This window comes from Rhinatrema bivittatum, chromosome 5 (genome assembly GCF_901001135.1).
Source record: "Rhinatrema bivittatum chromosome 5, aRhiBiv1.1, whole genome shotgun sequence".
NCBI lineage: Eukaryota > Metazoa > Chordata > Amphibia > Gymnophiona > Rhinatrematidae > Rhinatrema > Rhinatrema bivittatum.
This window is the reverse complement of record NC_042619.1, coordinates 132,167,762-132,184,736: the sequence shown is the minus strand read 5'-3', so window position 1 is coordinate 132,184,736 and position 16,975 is coordinate 132,167,762. Positions and strand designations below refer to the sequence as shown.

Sequence of the window (16,975 nt, the reverse complement as noted above, 5' to 3'; positions counted from 1 at the left end):
TACTCTAGCCAAAGCATTCTGTAACAATGGTAAAGATCTTAGGATACAGGCAGTAAACCAAATAAAAGAGAATTACAATAGTCTAGATTAGAAAAGATAGGAATCTGTAATACTGTACAAAAATCCTCAAAGGTTAAAAGTTTTAATTGATATAATACCCCATATATTTGATATATTGATATAATACCCCATATATTTGATATATTGATATAACCCCATATATTTATTTCCAAGTTACTTCTACCTGTTCCTTGTAAGACATTTACTTGTCACTGTTATTGTTCAGAATGTAAACCGAATTGATCAGTAATTCTGTTATTGGAAAGTCGGTATAGAAAAGTTCTAAATAAATAAATAAATAATAAACACAATTTTTCATAACCCTGTTTTATTATCACATTGATATGCTTCTTCATAGAGAAATTCTCATCTAATAACACTCCTAGGTCTCGTGCTTGATTTAATAACACAATGTTAAACATACCCAAATCGAGAACTAGTTGCTTATCAATGGAACGATTTCTGTTTAACCAAATTACTTCTGTCTTACTTGTATTGAGTGTCAGTTTGAGATGTGACAATACTTGCTGAATAGCCTTCATGTAAATATTCATCAAAGAAATGGTATGATCGAGAGAGTTAGTGAAAGGAATGTAAAATTGTACATCATCAGCATAGAGATAAAAAGAAATCCCAAGACCTGCCAGCAGTTTACATAAGGGAAGCATATAAATATTGAAAAGAGTGGCCCAAAGGGCCAAACCCTGCGACTCACCCGCTTTAATTTGAAACACATCAGAAAAATGGTTATTAAGTTTAACCTGAAATGACCTATCAGAAAGAAGGGAAGAAAACCATTTGTGAACACTATCACTAATCCCAATCTCAGTCAGTCTATGAAGTAACATATGGTATCAAAGGCCGCAGACAAATCAATTAGAATAAGAAAATAAGATTCTCCTAGGACAAGCGGGATGGTAGTCCTCACACATGGTTGACGAGCCCAGTTCTGAACTTTGATCTCAAAGAATCTAGACTTTTCAATATGCCCTTCTGAGCATGTGCAGCTGTAGTCATCACCCTGCCCCCTAAGCAGAGTCTCTTTTTTTTCCGCAGAGCCGTGTGATCGCAGAAGCTATGTGTTCACAATATTTAGCTTTGCTCTCTTCTCACAGTTTTTGTAAATGATTTTTTTTCTAGAACTGCAGTTGTTTTCTTCCCTTTTCTCTTAAAGTAGTTTATTCTTCTATTTTTCCTCTTCTTTCTAACTGTCTGCCAGCTACATGGTGGGTTTTCCCCTGTGCAGCCTGGCAGAGTCTGTTACTTAAAAAAAAAAAAAAAAAAAAAACTGCTTCTGCAGTTTTTGTATCTGTGTCCTCTCCTTGCTCTGTCTGTTTTTTTTTCGTTTTCCATGGTGCTGACAGAACTGGACTTATGCAGTTTGTTGGAGATCCATGTAGGCCTCTGAGCCTGGGGACTCACCTGAATTCTACCCAGGCTGGAGTTCCATGACGGTTCACCAGTTGATCGGTATTGATGGAGTCAGATAGGGAAGGATCGAGGGGAGAGAGCTCATCCTCCCCACATCTCAAGGAACTAGTCTCCATGGGCAGGAGCCCTGAATGACGTTGCCTCCCCTTCTGCTTGCCAGCCTTGGCAATGCAGTCTCCCTGGGTGAGAGGGTGAGTGGAGCCTGGGCTAGCAGCTTGCTGCCGCACCAAAGTGCCATGCCCATGAACGGCTGCTCGGGACTGCGTCGGGGACCAGGCCCATTTTCGAGTACCATGGTCACCCTTGACACGGTCAAAGTCCAGGGTCATCCTCATTGCCATCGAGGTGTGTGACCACCTACGATGCCGTAGTGGCCTTCTGTGCCGTTAGCATCTATAGAACTGGAGTCTCACTGCACCTGCTTGGGCATCGAGGGGGTGGAGTACAGGGCAAGTTGACGCCCTCGAGGCCGCACTGCCATTGGTGCCCTCAAATCCATGGTACTGCGATGTCGTGGTGCGGTGCCCTCGCTGTACTCAATGCCTCGGTGCCCTCACTGCACTCAATGCTGTGGTGACCACGGTACCATCAATGACACTGTGCCCTTGATGCCTATGGTGCTCTCAATGCCCACAGGGCGCTCGATGCCATCGATGCCCTTGATTCGTCAAGGTGCGTGCATGGCCACCCTTGGGGCTGTTGAGGTCGAAGTGGTGGCAGGCCCTGGATGCTGTTGAGGTATGTAGCATCAATGCTGTAGAAGCCCTCGATGCCATCGAGGCGCATATCCTTGATGCTGCGGCCCTCCACAAGGTCGTCGAGGTGCGCAGCCTCAGTGTCAGAATGATCTCAGTTCCATCGCAATGCGGTGCTGACCCAATACCTTTGACGCCCTTGAGGCCATCAAGCTTTGAGGCCACCATAGAGGCTTTCAGACCACTGAAATTTGTTGCCAGAGGATGTGGTTAGTGTAGCTGGGTTTAAAAAAGGTTTGGATAAGTTCTTGGAGGAGAAGTCCATTAACTGCTATTAATAAAGTTTACTTAGGGAATAGCCACTGCTATTAATTGCATCAGTAGCATGGGATCTTCTTGGTGTTTGAGTAATTGCCAGGTTCTTGTGGCCTGGTTTGGCCTCTGTTGGAAACAGGATGCTGGGCTTGATGGACCTTTGGTCTGACCCAGCATGGCAATTTCTTATGTTCTTATGATGCCTCTCATTTCCGTCTCGACTACGAAGAGCTCCACCAACCAGGAACCAGGTTCGCCATTGAGCGCCCTTGTCACCCCAGAATCCATCGATAGCCAGAGCTCTCTGAAGCCCCTGCTGACCCTGCAGCGCTCTGGTGCAAGGGTTTTGGCCTCTTATAGATCAAACGCAGGGGTAGCCATCTAGTCGAGGTGGGCTGGTGCATCCATACGCAGTGGTCCAGGGCCCTCAAGGCTCCTGGGTGGTGTCCACTACGGAGTACTGAGAAGCTCAGAGCTGTCCCTTCAGCCAACGATCTCAGCATTGGAGGCCCTGCCAGGATGTGCACACAGCAGTGTTAGTGGGTGCTAGCGAGGCTGTTGTCAACCATAATGTTTGCAGGCCATTGAGCTCACAGCGTCAACACCCCCAGACGAATAAGTGAGCCGAGCAGAATTGCCGTTGGCACCTGCGGTCTTTGGTTCCTTTTGGCATCAGTGACTTATGGGTGGGCTACAGGGCCTCTCCCTGCAGATGCCCATGGCTTCCTTGGTCGATACCTTTGGTCTGAGTCCCCACCGGGGCCACCAAGTGGTCGACATCCGTGGGCACCTGTGGCATTGGGAATGGGGCTTTTTATCATTGAACTGATTATAGTTTCGTTTAGTGCAGTCAAGACCCTGGGTGCAGAGTCGGGTTCCTGGTGGTGGCTTTGTGGTGGTGAATGTGAAAGCGCTGTGAGCCCTATGGGCACCCTCACTGCTCTGGGCACCAGTGGTTGCAGTTGGAGATCGCAGGACATGTCCGCAGTACTCCATAAGCACCTCTGATCGCCAGGGACTTCGCTGTTGTTGTTCCCTGTGGGATTCGAAGGTGGCCGGTTCTGATGCAGTTTTGAGGGCCTGCCTCTCAAAGTGTTAACAGGTATTGGAGGGGGCGACGCCATAGACCATCACCCTCTACTGTGCCTTACCCAGAGCACCAGTGGTGCTGGGGACACCATTGTCACACTGTTCTCTGTGCTTCGCTGGAGTTACTGTGACATTGACTTGCAGCTTGCGCAGTTGAGAAAGATAAGGCCAAGTGCTTCGGATGCTGGCAGGTGGCATTCTCCCTATCTGTGCAATCATCAGCCATATTAGGGTTCTGCCATCTTTCATCATGGTCTCAGCGTCCACATCAGTCTGCACCACATAGTGCTGATGAACACTAGTGGGGGAGGTGTCATTACACACTCTGCTTGGTCATGGGGTGGCGTGTAGCCACCGACTCTGGCACCTAGATCTCAGTCCTCGCTGGGGCGTGGGATTTCTCCCACAAGCACAGCGCTTAGGATCATTGGTATGTTGCCATCTGTGGATGGGTTACCACTGCATGAGTTCTGCCCAGCGTGCTTTTACAGCGGAGGGTTTCCAGTTGCCCTCTGCCACCTGGGCGTTTGTGTATGTGTGTGGGTTTTTTCCCTCCAGGCCGTTAGAACAGGTTGTGTTCTGCAGCTGCAGGACTGACCTAGGACCACATTCCTGGTCAGATCCTGAGGAGAGTGGACATTGAGAAAATGGCTCAGGAGTCCTCTCTTTTCTCAGCAGAGGACTGTGTCTTTTGACCTCTACCGTGTCTGATTCTTCTTTCTTGTGGAATAGTCCCTGGGACTCTGTCCCTGAAAAGTTTTTTCTCTGATCTGAATCCCGGATCCTCTGCATTGGTGCATCTTCTTGGAGGCCGGGGAGTGGCAGCAGCAGTCATTGGACCATCCTCAGCTGGGCCCCTCCGGGGATTGCAGTAGCAACCTCCCCTATCCAAGGCTGGATACCTGTGGTAGGTTGGTCACTTCGGCACCTCAGCAATCAGTGATTGTACCTCAACTCTCCTTCGGGGAGTTGCTAGGTCTTTCGGGATTAGGCCCTGATCCCGCTGCTTCCCTCTCCCCTCTGGATGCCTGACTGTGCACCCCTTCGAGGGATTCCTCTCGTTTTCCATTCCTGGACAAAGGATGGCACTTCTCTGACTGGCACCAGCTCCAAGAATAGTCGACGATAGCGCTCTCCCTTGGGCGTTGTAAGACACAGCAGGTCTATCCACGAGGGAGCCTGTCCAGTGTTGCTCCCCGGTGACCCTCCAGGTTTCCCCCTGTTCGGAAGTCACTTTGGTATCTGCTGGACTCTGTGGGTGTCTTCCTTAAGGATCGCTATCGCCAGTTATTCTTGCCTGCAGGACCCTTCTCTATGAGGAGCGTTTCAGACCATCAGCTGGGCAATCGTGCCTTTCTCCCTTTTTCCATGTCCATGGCTGAGGGAGCTGGGAGCCGAGTACCCCACAACAGAGGCACTGCCTTCGGCTCACGGTAGTGTGCAAGCTATTCTTCCCCCTTTTTCAGGATCACCCTGTCTGCAGACAGAGGAGTCCTGGGTCATGCAACATTGTCCATTACTGGGCCATGTGCTTCCTTAGGAGGGGAAGTCTATGCACTCATGGCTGAGTACTGATACCTCAGCCAGGTGCTTGGTACTCTGTTATGAGATCGCCCTGGGCGTGTCCTGATGCCCTTCAAGTTGGCCGGTAATGAAATCATATTCTATCCGGATTTGCGCCTGGGACTCCCCGACTTCCCGTTCCTAGAAGAGTCTTCGGGATTTCTCCCCTGGGGCAATCACTCTCAGTTTCTGCTATTTCAAGAAGACTGAGGCCTCCATCTTAGTGGGTTACTCCCTGCTACTTTTGGCAGTGAGTTGTTCACTTGGGGTTGATAGACAACTGGGTGACTTGTGCTTGCCCCAGCAGTCCACCGGTCTGCCTCCTTGTATTCTTCGCTCCTTCCGACTTCTGATTGTATTGTCAGGGAGAAGGGAGGTAAAGCTAAGGCACCCGAGGATAAATCTATGTTTTTTGGGTAATTGCCAGGTTCTTGTGGCCTGGTTTTTGGCCTCTGTTGGAAACAGGATGCTGGGCTTGATGGACCCTTGGTCTGTCCCAGCATGGCAATTTCTTATGTTCTTATGTTCTTATGATTATTTTATCACTCTCCAGTTGTTATCTTTTAAAATCTTTCCTGTCTTCCATCTTTCCTGATCTCCCTGTTTAATGTAACTTTACCTTCTTCTTAAATTGTTAATTTGGTTTTCCCCCCTGTTCCATTGTAAACCGGTACGATAAGACCTTCGTCTTGAGTATCGGTATAGTAAAAGAATTTAAATAAATAAAATAAATCTCTGTATATCTGCAGTGAAGAATACACCACGTTTTTTCCAGTTATTTTCACCATTCTCTTATGTTCTTATGTTCTTAGTTTTTCTCCTTCTCTAGGTTGCTCAAAGGGCCTTTCTGCTCCCCTTACGATCCTGTGGTAGGATAGATGAATCTGTTTTGACAGGTGCTCATGACTGAGCTTCAGGCTTATCTCATCTCCCTGCTTGGGAGTTTTAGGCTACAGGTCTGTTTCAGGGATTGTCTCTCATCCCCTGAAATCCTTGACACTGTCTTGCGCGCGGTCAGCTAGGTCTAATGCTTCGGCAAACAGTGTCTGTCCCAGGCCTTGACGTGGTCTGCTGCTTGTTCTTCCAAGCATTGCTTGGGTTTCTTTTGCCCATTCGGCCTACCAGCCAAACCTGGGCACTCTTCTCTAGATACATTCAATCCTTTAGATGTCAGTGGACAATAGTTTCTTTGTGGAGGGCTCTCGGGCCCCAGTTTGTTTTTCGGTTGCTTTTTCACACCGAAGGAAATTGTGTGGTTTTCATCCAAGATTCTCTCTTGTTTACATCTCTGGGTCCTTCCTGGGTCCAGGAGGATATAGATCCACTATTTTTGTCAGGATTTACTTATCAGGAACCTTGCTGTACTGTTTTCCGTGATGCAAAGTTTGCTTGTGCTTGCACTCACATCACTCCTCTGCCTCAGGCATCCCTGCTACAATGAGGGTTTGTGATGCAGTCTTTTCTATGGTTTTCTTTGTAGAACCCAACTCTTCTCCAGCCTGCACCCCTGGTGGGGCGGCTGCCTCTCAGGCAAAGGAGGGAGGTAGTGCTCCAGTACTGTGCAGTTTCCCGCTTTGTCCTGCTCGGCAGCCTAGAGCTAGGGATGCACCCATGTGTGAAAACTACCATCCTGCTTGTCCTAGGAGAAAGCAGAGTTCCTTACCTGTAACAGGGATTCTCCTAGGACAGCAGGATGTTAGGCATCACGATACCCTCCCGCCTCCCCTGGGAGTTCTTTTCTCCATGTAGTAGCTATATCATGGACTGAGGGACTCTGCCTAGGGGGCAGGGTAATGGCTACAGCTGCACATGCTCAGTAGGGCATGCTGAAAGCTCTAGAATCTTTGAGATCAAAGTTCCGTGCCGGGCTGCATCCGATGATGTCACCCATGTGTGAGGACTAACATCCTGCTGTCCTAGGAGAACATCTGTTACAGGTAAACAACTCTGCTTTCCCCAGAATCTTTTACAGCAGGGAATAATACCACAAGATTAACAAACCTATGGTATTCAGTACTGTCAGATAGTGAATCATGTAGTATTTTTTCCACAGTTCCAGGGCTGGATTTAAGGTTTTGGCACCCCTAGGCAGAGAGTGCCATAATGGCATCCTTTGAAGATGCGCTGACACATGGCTTTAAAGCAAGAAGAAGCAGTGTCTTCTTTGACCTAGATATTTGACACTTTCAAAATTTGGGATTCTAGGCAGGTGCCTGTGTTGCCTATTCCTAAATCCAGGCCTACGCAGATTACTAAATGACTCCCTAAATTTTTTGAGGAACCTTTGGGCATCTGGATTCTCTTGGGCAAGTGATCCATTGGATATTTAAAATCTCATGTCAAATTTTGACCCAAAGCTGGGATTTTTGGGACAGCTATTTTTCCCATAGGCAAACAGAATAAAGGCAGCGACACAAGTGAGTGACATCATCTGATTGTGCTGAGATGGAAAAAAGCTCTCTTAGAACTCAGAAAACCTGAGAAGGGTTTTCTGAACATACATGGACCTTCCCATGAGTCTTCTCAGTCTTTTTTCTTTTTCTCATGTGAACGGACGTTATTTTCACTCTTTCTCACTGCTTGTTGATTTTTTTCATTTCTTTTTCTTATTTTCTTTTGTTTTTCTTATTTTCTTTCACAAGTTTCCAAAAAAAGTGAGTGCACCTAAAAAAATATTTATTTTTTTCAAAACTGAGTTGGACCTAACTTCAGTCCTTTTCAAGATGTTGGCGAAACAGGGCTTCAAGAGATTCCCTCGCTGCTCCTGGAAAATGTCCTTAATAGATCAATATGACCAATGTGTCAGGTGTCTGGGCTTTGGTTACGACATGCCTAATTGCACTGCCTGTGTTTGCATATACCCCAGAACCAGAAGATCAGGAAGCCATATGCCTTGGCCCTTTTTGAAGTCTCCTCAGGCTGCTACCTCAGAAAACAATAGTAAATCACTTTTGGTTGAGGAAACTTCACCATAATTGAAAAAGGTAGAATTTTCTCATGATACAGTACAGTTTTGACACAGGTGCCATTCCCTGCCCAGTAAACAAGGAGATAAGTTGTGCTCTTCAGAGCCTATAAATATTGGAGATAAGTTGTGCTCTTCAGAGCCTATAGATATTGGTGCCATGCCACCAAGGTTCATTGATGAGAAGAAGGATAAAAATGTCTTTATGGCACAAGGTAAGGGATTGGAATAGGGACTAATCTCATCAACTGAAAATCTCAGTGGTAAAAATATTCTATTGGTGCCATCCACTAATACAGGCACCAGAGATTTATCATGCCCAAGTCTTTTTGGCATCAAGATACATCTTTTGCAGCCAAACCATCAAAGCAGTACAATTTGGCTGAAGTTTTGCCTGCAAAATGAAAAATCCCATTGCCTATCCCAGTTATGGTCCCACAATCAGTTCTTCCACAGCAATTCCTCCAACAGAAAAAGATTATTAATCCGTTTTTGAGAAAATGTGGCTGGATTTTGTGAAGAAGTACTTTACTGAGATGGCTAGCTTGCCACCTCATTCTCCAATGGAACAAATGTCTCCAATTCTGGACACTTTGGCCTTTAAGTTGAACTGTCAGTCCACTAATTCACCTTTTCAATGTACAGATGAAAAGATGCAGACTTAGATCCATTCTGAATCTCATGATTCACCCTCTTCAAGAAATAGTACAACCTCAGAAGACCCTTTTATTTTATTGTCTGATTCATAAGAAGACTCTCTGTCATTCCATTCAGATGATGAGAAATCTATAGGTCTTCCATCGGATCCCTTCCCTCAACATCCTAGGAGTATATCTCCTCCTGATTACAAGATATTCACCTTTCTGTAAAAAATGTCCAAAGAAATTCCATTCAATTTACAAGAAGAAGCAGAACTTAAAGAAGATGTGTTTGGTTTGCTCAAATATATTCAATCACCTAAATAAGTATAGCAGTTCATGTGTAGAGAATGTTTCAGGAGCATCAAACAGAAACATGGCAAACACCTTTATCTTCCCTTCCTGTAGTAAGAAAGTCAGATCTCAGAGTTCAACCATCTTTCATATCAATCAGTAGTAGTAGGAAGGATGCCAGGATGCTGGATAACATAGCAAAGAAAGTGCTCCAAGCAGCCATGCTTAGTTCAAGAACAGCAGCTCATCAGTTGTATATGGTTCAATATAGGCATTCTTGCCTACAAAAACTGTAGTCTATGGCAGGCACACTTCCAGTAGATAAATTGGACCACTTCACTGCAGTAGTTCAAAAAGCTGAAGAATGTAGTAAGCATCTATTCCAGGAATGGTAACTCTGGTCCTTGAGAACCACAAACTGGTCTGGTTTTCAGGATATCCACAATGAATAAGCATGAGATACATCTGCATACAATAGAAGCAGTGCATGCAAATCTATGTCATGCATTTTCATTTAGGTCCATATTCAGACACAGTCCAGATAGCAAAGTTAGCCGGATAAACTTATCCGGCTAACTTTGGAGATATATTCAATAGTGGTTAACTTAGCTGTCTGCCTTCTGGAAAACAGAATCAGATAGCAGTTGGCATAAGTCACCAGCTACAACTTCACAACTGGTCACTACATGATCAGATAGTGCAAGAACGTTTTCAGCTTTGAGGCACCCATAAATAAACCTTTTCACAGTGTTCTTGAATAACAAAATTCTTGCATATTGCTCCAGGAGACCAGCAATGGATAGAGTGGCTATAGATGTGGTTATATTATGCATGTTTTTTGTAACCCACCCCAAACCTTGGAGGGTGCGGGCTATAAAGACTTTTAAATAAATAAATGGAATCAAGAGCTTCCCCCAATTCCACTTATATCCAAAACAATTCAAAGCTAGGAAGAGAAGGGGAACAAATGATTTTTGATAACCCCTTTCTGGCCACATCAAATTTGGTCTCCATGGCTTCAATGCCTAATGGTTCAACAACCAATAACACTTCAGCAATTCCTACCCCTCATTATGCATTACAATGGGAATCTTCTACATCCCAACCTTCAGTCTTTGGCTCTGACTGCATGGATGTTGAAAGTTGCCTACTGAAGTAAAGAAAATTCTTCAAGCTTCAAGAAAATATTCTACCAGAAGATCTTACAACTTTAAATGGAAAAGATTTATTATCTGTTGCTCATGTTTTGTTCAGGATCGCTTTAACTGTTCTGTCCCTTTTTTGTTCAGTATCTACTAAACCCAACTGACTCTGGGTTGAAAACTAACTCAGTGAGAATTCACTTTAGCACTGTAGCAGCATACCATAACGACCAGGATGGTGCTTCTATCTCCAATCAACCTACATTTGCCAAATTTTTGAAAAGCCTCATACATGTCAAACTTCCAATAAGATATTCCTGTTCCCTGTACATACCCGGATCAGTCCGGTTATGCCTCTCTTCCAACAGATGGAGACAGAGAAAAACTTGAAAGGCAACCCCTCATAGCCTGGTGTGCCACCTGCGATCCTTCAGTATTTCTCTGTCTCCAGCAAATGAAGGTGGCAGAACCTGCGGTCCTGATCCTTTAAACAACCCCCCCCCCCCCAAAAAAAAAAAAAGGGTCTTTGTACCTTTAATTTCCTCTGGCTAGATCAATTAGTTTAAAAAAAAAAGGAAAAGAAAAGGAGTACAAGTCCTCCCAAGGGGTGGCAGCCTATCCCCCTTGGTGTAGTAGGCACGGCTGGGGTTAATACCCCGAGAGCCTGTTTGCCTGGAGACTGTTTTTTCAACCCGTGAGTAGGGGGATTTACCGGTGGACCGGTCCCTCCCCCTAACAGCCCAGAGATGTTGCCATTCCTCTGGTGGGAGCTCCTGTTACTCAGCCTGGACCTAGGGACTTTTCATTCCCCTGGTTGATTGGGAGCAGCAAAAGAAAAAGAAATCAGGTCTCCTGGGTCTCCGGAGGGGATAATTTTTGTGCTAAGATGTTTACCTCATCGCGGCTCCATTCAGAATGCCTTGGAGATCACGGTGCTCTGCCTGCGGGGAGCCGGCGGCACAACTCTCCCGCGATGGCCTCTGCTCCCGATGCATTCCTGGGGGAGAAGGCCCATGGAGGGGAGGGGAGCGTCCCTCATGCGGTCCTGAGCTTCAGGAAGGAGTCCCTCATGTGGTCCCAAGGTGCAGGAAGGAGTCTGCCGGCTCGGAAGCCTTGGCCTGCCCGTTCCCGATCAGCGCGGGAACGTGGCCATTTTAGCTCCTCCAGGCTCCGATGCAGTGCAGGGCTTGGGGGGAGGTGAATTCTTGCCGCAGTGTTCGCCGCCGAATCTGAGCCCTGAAAGGCCTCAGGACTTGGTGCCTGCTTCCCCTCCCCGGTCCGAGTTATCCCCTGGGGGGGGTCTTAAAGAGACAGCACCCTTTTTCTTCCCAGTTTGTGCTTTTATTGCACAAAGCATATCTGGAGGCAGAAGTGGATTTAAAATTACAGGAGCTCCTCCAGTGAAGGTCCCCAGGCCTGCTGAGAGTCAGGGTGCTCCTCGTGTTCGAACAGTCCATGGGACTCCAGACGCATCAGTGGCCCCGCTAGCTGATCCCCCGGATCCTCCCAACGTGGACGGGGCCGATGACGTTGATAAATCTGCTCCGGTTGAAGGGGGTGATCCGTGGGTGCTCAGATTGTTTCGCAGGGAAGAGGTGGATCCTATGATCCCTCATGTTTTGTCGGAACTGGGGATTCAGGGTCCGCAACAAGTGACTGAGCCTTCCACAGTGGATCCCATTCTGTCAGGTCTTCGGGCTCCCCCTAGAACTTTTCCTTTCCACCCAATGCTATTGCAGCTTATGACCCGGAAGCCAGTCTGTGGGTCAGAAGGGCTATGGAAAAGCTTTATCCACTTCCGGAGGAGTCGTTGGATCTTCTTAAGGTTCCTAAAGTAGACGTGGCCGTTTCAGCAATCACCAAGCGCATAACGATTCCGGTGGCAGAAGCGGCTGCTCTTAAAGATCTCCAGGATAGGAAGCTTGAGGTCCTTCATAAGAGGATCTTTGAGATGTCAGCACTCAGCTTCAGAGTGGCAGTCTGCAGTAGTCTCATGCAGAGAGCAACCCTGAGATGGGTGCAACTGTTACTCACTGCTCAGGAACCTCCCCCGGCGGAGGCAGAGAAGGCAGAGTGCGTGGAGGCAGTAGTTGCTTATACTGAGGACACTCCGTACCTCCTCACACACGATGGCCTCGGTGGTGTCAGCCAGGAGGCTTCTTTTGCTCCGCAATTGGTCCGCTGACGTTTCTTCCAAGTCTCAGTTGGGGGCTTTTCCAGTCTGAATCTGGTTCTACGGGGGTTGTGCGGCCTTCCTTTTGAACCTCTTAAATGAACTACTTTAAAAGACTTAACACTCAAGACTGTTTTCCTCGTGGCTATTTGTTCGGCCAGGTAAATATCTGAGATTCAAGCGTTGTCCTGCAGAGAACCGTTCTTGCAGATTTTGGAGTCCAGGGTGTCGCTTAGAACAGTACCCTCCCTTCTGCCAAAAGTCGTGTCGGGGTTTCACTTGAATCAGTCAGTGGAGTTGCCATCTTTTCCAGATATGGATCGTGATTCCCCTCAGGCTCGCGACTTGAGGAAATTGGATGTCCAACAGGTTCTCCTTTGGTATTTGGAGGTGACTAATGATTTCGGTTGTCGGACCATCTTTTTGTCTTATGGAGCGGTCCTAAGAAAGGGCATAAGGCATCCAAAGCTACCATTGCCCGATGGTTGAAGGAAGCTATAGCTTCGGCATACATATGTCGCGGGCGGCCGGTGCCGGATGGTCTAAAAGCTAATTCGATCAGATCTCAGGCGGCATCTTGGGCAGAAAGTCAGTGTGTTTCGCTGCAGGAGATTTGCCAAGCGGCTACTTGGAAATTTTTACACACTTTTGCTAAGCATTACCGTTTAGATGTTTGAGCCCCGGATGTCGATTGTTTCGGCAGCAGTGTGCTTCTAGCGGGACTCTCCAGGTCCCACCCCATATAGGGCAGCTTGGGTACATCCCAGCAGTCTGGACTGATCCGGGTATGTACAGGGAAAGGAATATTGGTTCTTACCTGCTAATTTTCATTCCTGAGGTACCATGGATCAGTCCAGACGCCCTCCCAGGGTATTCTGTTCTGGAGAGTCCGCTCGGTATTTGTCAAATATTTTTTCTGCAGGGTATATTGAAGATAACGAAGATATCGGAAATATCTTAATTAGAACTCCTTCCATATGCATAGTTTCAAAGTTTATTGGTCAGATAGTTTTTGGTCTAGCCATTGGTTCTTACATTTTCTTCATTCTGCTACGGTATTGATTATACTGAAAGATTCTATTCGGGGACGAGTTGGAGCAACTTATTCGGTCCTTGGGAGAGAACAAGGTCTTCAAGTTGCCTGAGGACAAGCCAAAATCGTTCCGTTCTTCGGGCACTTTTCGTGGTCGTTTTCGCGGACAGCGCCGGTATCGCTCCGGAAGAGGTTCTTCATCATATGCCCCACGGCAACCGCCCGCACGCTCCCAAGGATGGTCTCATTCCTTTCGTGGCCGGCGACAATCGTGCACCGGAGCGGGTCATGCCTTCGCCAACAATAAGACGACTCAATGAGGGGACGCCGGTCCATCCCTCCGTTCCGGAAGTGGGAGGTCGACTTTTCCACTTTCGGGAGGAATGGGCCAGAATAACCTCAGACCACTGGGTCCTCGACATTATAAACCACGGCAACGCTTTGGATTTTGCACGACCCCTGCGCGATTTCTTCCTGATTTCTCCCTGTGGGTCGCGGGACAAACAAAAGGCGATTTCGCAAATGCTAGCGCAGTTACAGGCTCTGGGGGCTATATTTCCAGTACTGGTGGCCGAGCAAGGCACCGGTCGCTACTCCATCTATTTCATTGTCCCAAAGAAGGAGGGCACGTTTCGACCAATACTGGATCTAAAACAGGTCAACAGAGCTTTGAGAATCCCGCGTTTCGGGTGGAGACCCTGCGCTCCGTCATCGCGGCGGTCCACAAAGGCGAATTTTTGGCTTCTTTGGATCTCACAGAGGCTTACCTGCACATAAGGATCCAGGAGTTTCATCAGCAGTTCCTGCGGTTCATGATCCTGGGATCCCATTATCAGTTCTGTGCTCTTCCGTTCGGCCTCACGACAGCCCCGAGAGTCTTCACCAAGGTGATGGTGGTCGTCACTGCGAGCCTCAGTAGAGAAGGGGTGCTCATACATCCGTACTTGGACGACTGGCTCATTCGGGCAAAATCAAGAAGACTCTGCGAGGAGGCAGTGCAGGTGGTTCTACACCGTCTGAGCTCCCTTGGTTGGGTCGTCAACCACCCCAAGAGCCAGCTGATCCCCTCCCAGAGATTGGAGTTTCTGGGAGCCTTGTTCGACACCAATTTGGGCAAGGTTTTCCTACCACAGGCAAGGATGGAGCGCCTTTTGGTGCAGGTTCGTCATCTATTAGCTCTGCCTTTGCCTGTGGTGTGGGATTATTTACAGATTCTTGGATATATGGCGTCCACTCTGGAGTTGGTTCCTTGGGCTTTTGCGCATATGCGGCCCTTACAGAGAGCGCTATTATCTCGGTGGGACCCCAAATCGGAGGAGTTCCGGGTGCCTTTACCGCTCCTAGACCCGGCCAGGGCCAGTCTGCAATGGTGGTTGCAGCCGACCCATTTGCTCCAGGGCGTTGATTTGGAGCCCCCGCAATGGATCATCGTCACGACGGACGCCAGCCTGTCGGATTGGGGGGCGGTCTGCCAATCTCAGTCTGCTCAGGGGCATTGGACGCTTCCGCAGACCAGGTGGTCCATCAATCACCTGGAGACCAGGGCGGTTCGCTTGGCGTTGCAGCGTTTTCTCCCTCTGATTCGACATCAAGCAGTTCGGGTCTTGTCAGACAATGCGACTATGGTGGCTTATATAAATCGCCAAGGGGGTACCAGGAGTCATCTGGTTGCGTCCGAGGCGAGCAAGTTAATGGATTGGGCGGAAAAGCATCTGTCTCGCATAGCGGCATCCCACATAGCCGGAGTCAACAACATTCAGGCGGACTATCTCAGCCGCCAGCAATTAGATCCGGGGGAGTGGGAACTGTCACAAGAGGCACTCAAACTCATCGTTCGAAGATGGGGAACCCCCCGAGTGGATCTCATGGCGACGTGCCTAAATGCAAAGGCAGCTCGCTTCTTCAGCCGCAGACGAGAGCACGGGTCGGAAGGTGTGGACGCGCTGGTTCTTCCATGGCCCGCGCAGGTTCTCCTGTACGTGTTCCCTCCGTGGCCACTGGTAGGCAAAGTGTTGTGTCGGATAGAATCCCACAGGGTTCCGGGCATTCTCATGGCCAAGGAGGCCGTGGTTTGCCGATCTGATCAACCTAGCGGTGGACGGTCCCCTGCACCTCGGTCACCTGCCTCGCCTCTTGCGGCAGGGTCCAGTGTTTTTCGACCAGGCCGATCGCTTCTGTCTAGCGGCTTGGCTTATGAGAGGCATCAATTGAGGAAGAAGGGATATTCTGATTCGGTCATTACTACTCTTCTTCAAGCTCGTAAACCGTCTACCTCGGTTACCTATGTGCGTGTATGGAAAGTGTTTGACTCTTGGTGTCGCGGATGCTCCATGTCCCCGAGGCAGGCTACGGTGTCTCATGTTCTGACATTTCTGCAAGAGGGCCTAAAGAAGGGCTTATCCTGTAATTCCCTTCGCGTGCAGGTGGCGGCCTTAGGCTGTTTTCACGGCAAAATTGACAACGTTTCCATTGCCATGCACCCAGATGTAGCCAGATTTTTGAAGGGGGTCAAGCATTTGCGACCTCCGGTGAGACCTACCTGCCCCGCTTGGAGTCTGAATTTGGTTCTTCATGGCCTTTGTACTTCTCCTTTTGAACCGCTGAAGTGGGCTATACTCAAGGATCTAACTCTCAAGACGGTTTTCTTGGTGGCTATTTGTTCTGCGAGGCGCATTACAGAGCTTCAAGAGTTGTCATGCCGGGAGCCTTTCCTCCATTTTTCGGCCTCGGGAGTTTCGCCTCGAACTGTCCCTTCCTTCTTGCCAAAGGTAGTTTCGGCTTTTCATGTGAATCAAACAGTAGAACTACCGGCCTTTTCCGGGGAAGGCAGTGAGGCGTCGGAGCTTAGGAGGTTGGATGTTCGACGGGCATTATTACGGTACTTGGAAGTAACCAATCCGTTTCGATTATCTGATCACCTTTTCGTCTTGTGGAGTGGCCCTAAGAAGGGGTTCAAAGCTTCTAAGAAGACTATAGCCCACTGGCTGAAGGAGACTATTGCTTCAACTTACATTTGTCGGGGGCGTGCCGTTCCGGAAGGTCTTAAGGCCCATTCACTGCGTTCCCAGGCGGCGTCGTGGGCGGAGAGTGCCTTTGTTTCTCCTCAGGAAATTTGCCGGGCGGCAACTTGGAAATCCTTGCACACTTTTGCTAGACATTACCGTTTGAATGTGCAAGATCCGACGGTACCTTCGTTTGGCAGCGGCGTGCTTCGAGCGGGACTGTCGAGATCCCACCCCATTTAGGGCAGCTTGGGTACTTCCCAGCAGTCTGGACTGATCCTGGTACGTACAGGGAAAGGAAAATTAGAGCTTACCTGATAATTTTCGTTCCTGTAGTACCAAGGATCAGTCCAGACGTCCGCCCATGTTAGAAGCAGTCCCATCCAGAAGTCCTTTATGGAGCATTTACACAGGTATCTTATCGTTCAGTTCAGCGGCATTTTCAGCCGGGGTTTTTCCTCGTTTTTTCCAAGAGTTCATGTTTCACTTGTTCTAGTCACGGGTTCTTGCCTAAGATCATTCTGCTTTGTTATCGATTATACTGAAGGATCGCAGGGGGCGCACCAGGGTATATG

The 16,975-nt window shown here is 48.2% G+C and overlaps 1 protein-coding gene across 1 annotated transcript in view; it reads left to right on the top strand.

The window, feature by feature from the left end:
* The window catches only part of DGKH (diacylglycerol kinase eta), a 735,022-nt gene that overhangs the window by 656,739 nt on the left and 61,308 nt on the right, over positions 1-16,975 (top strand).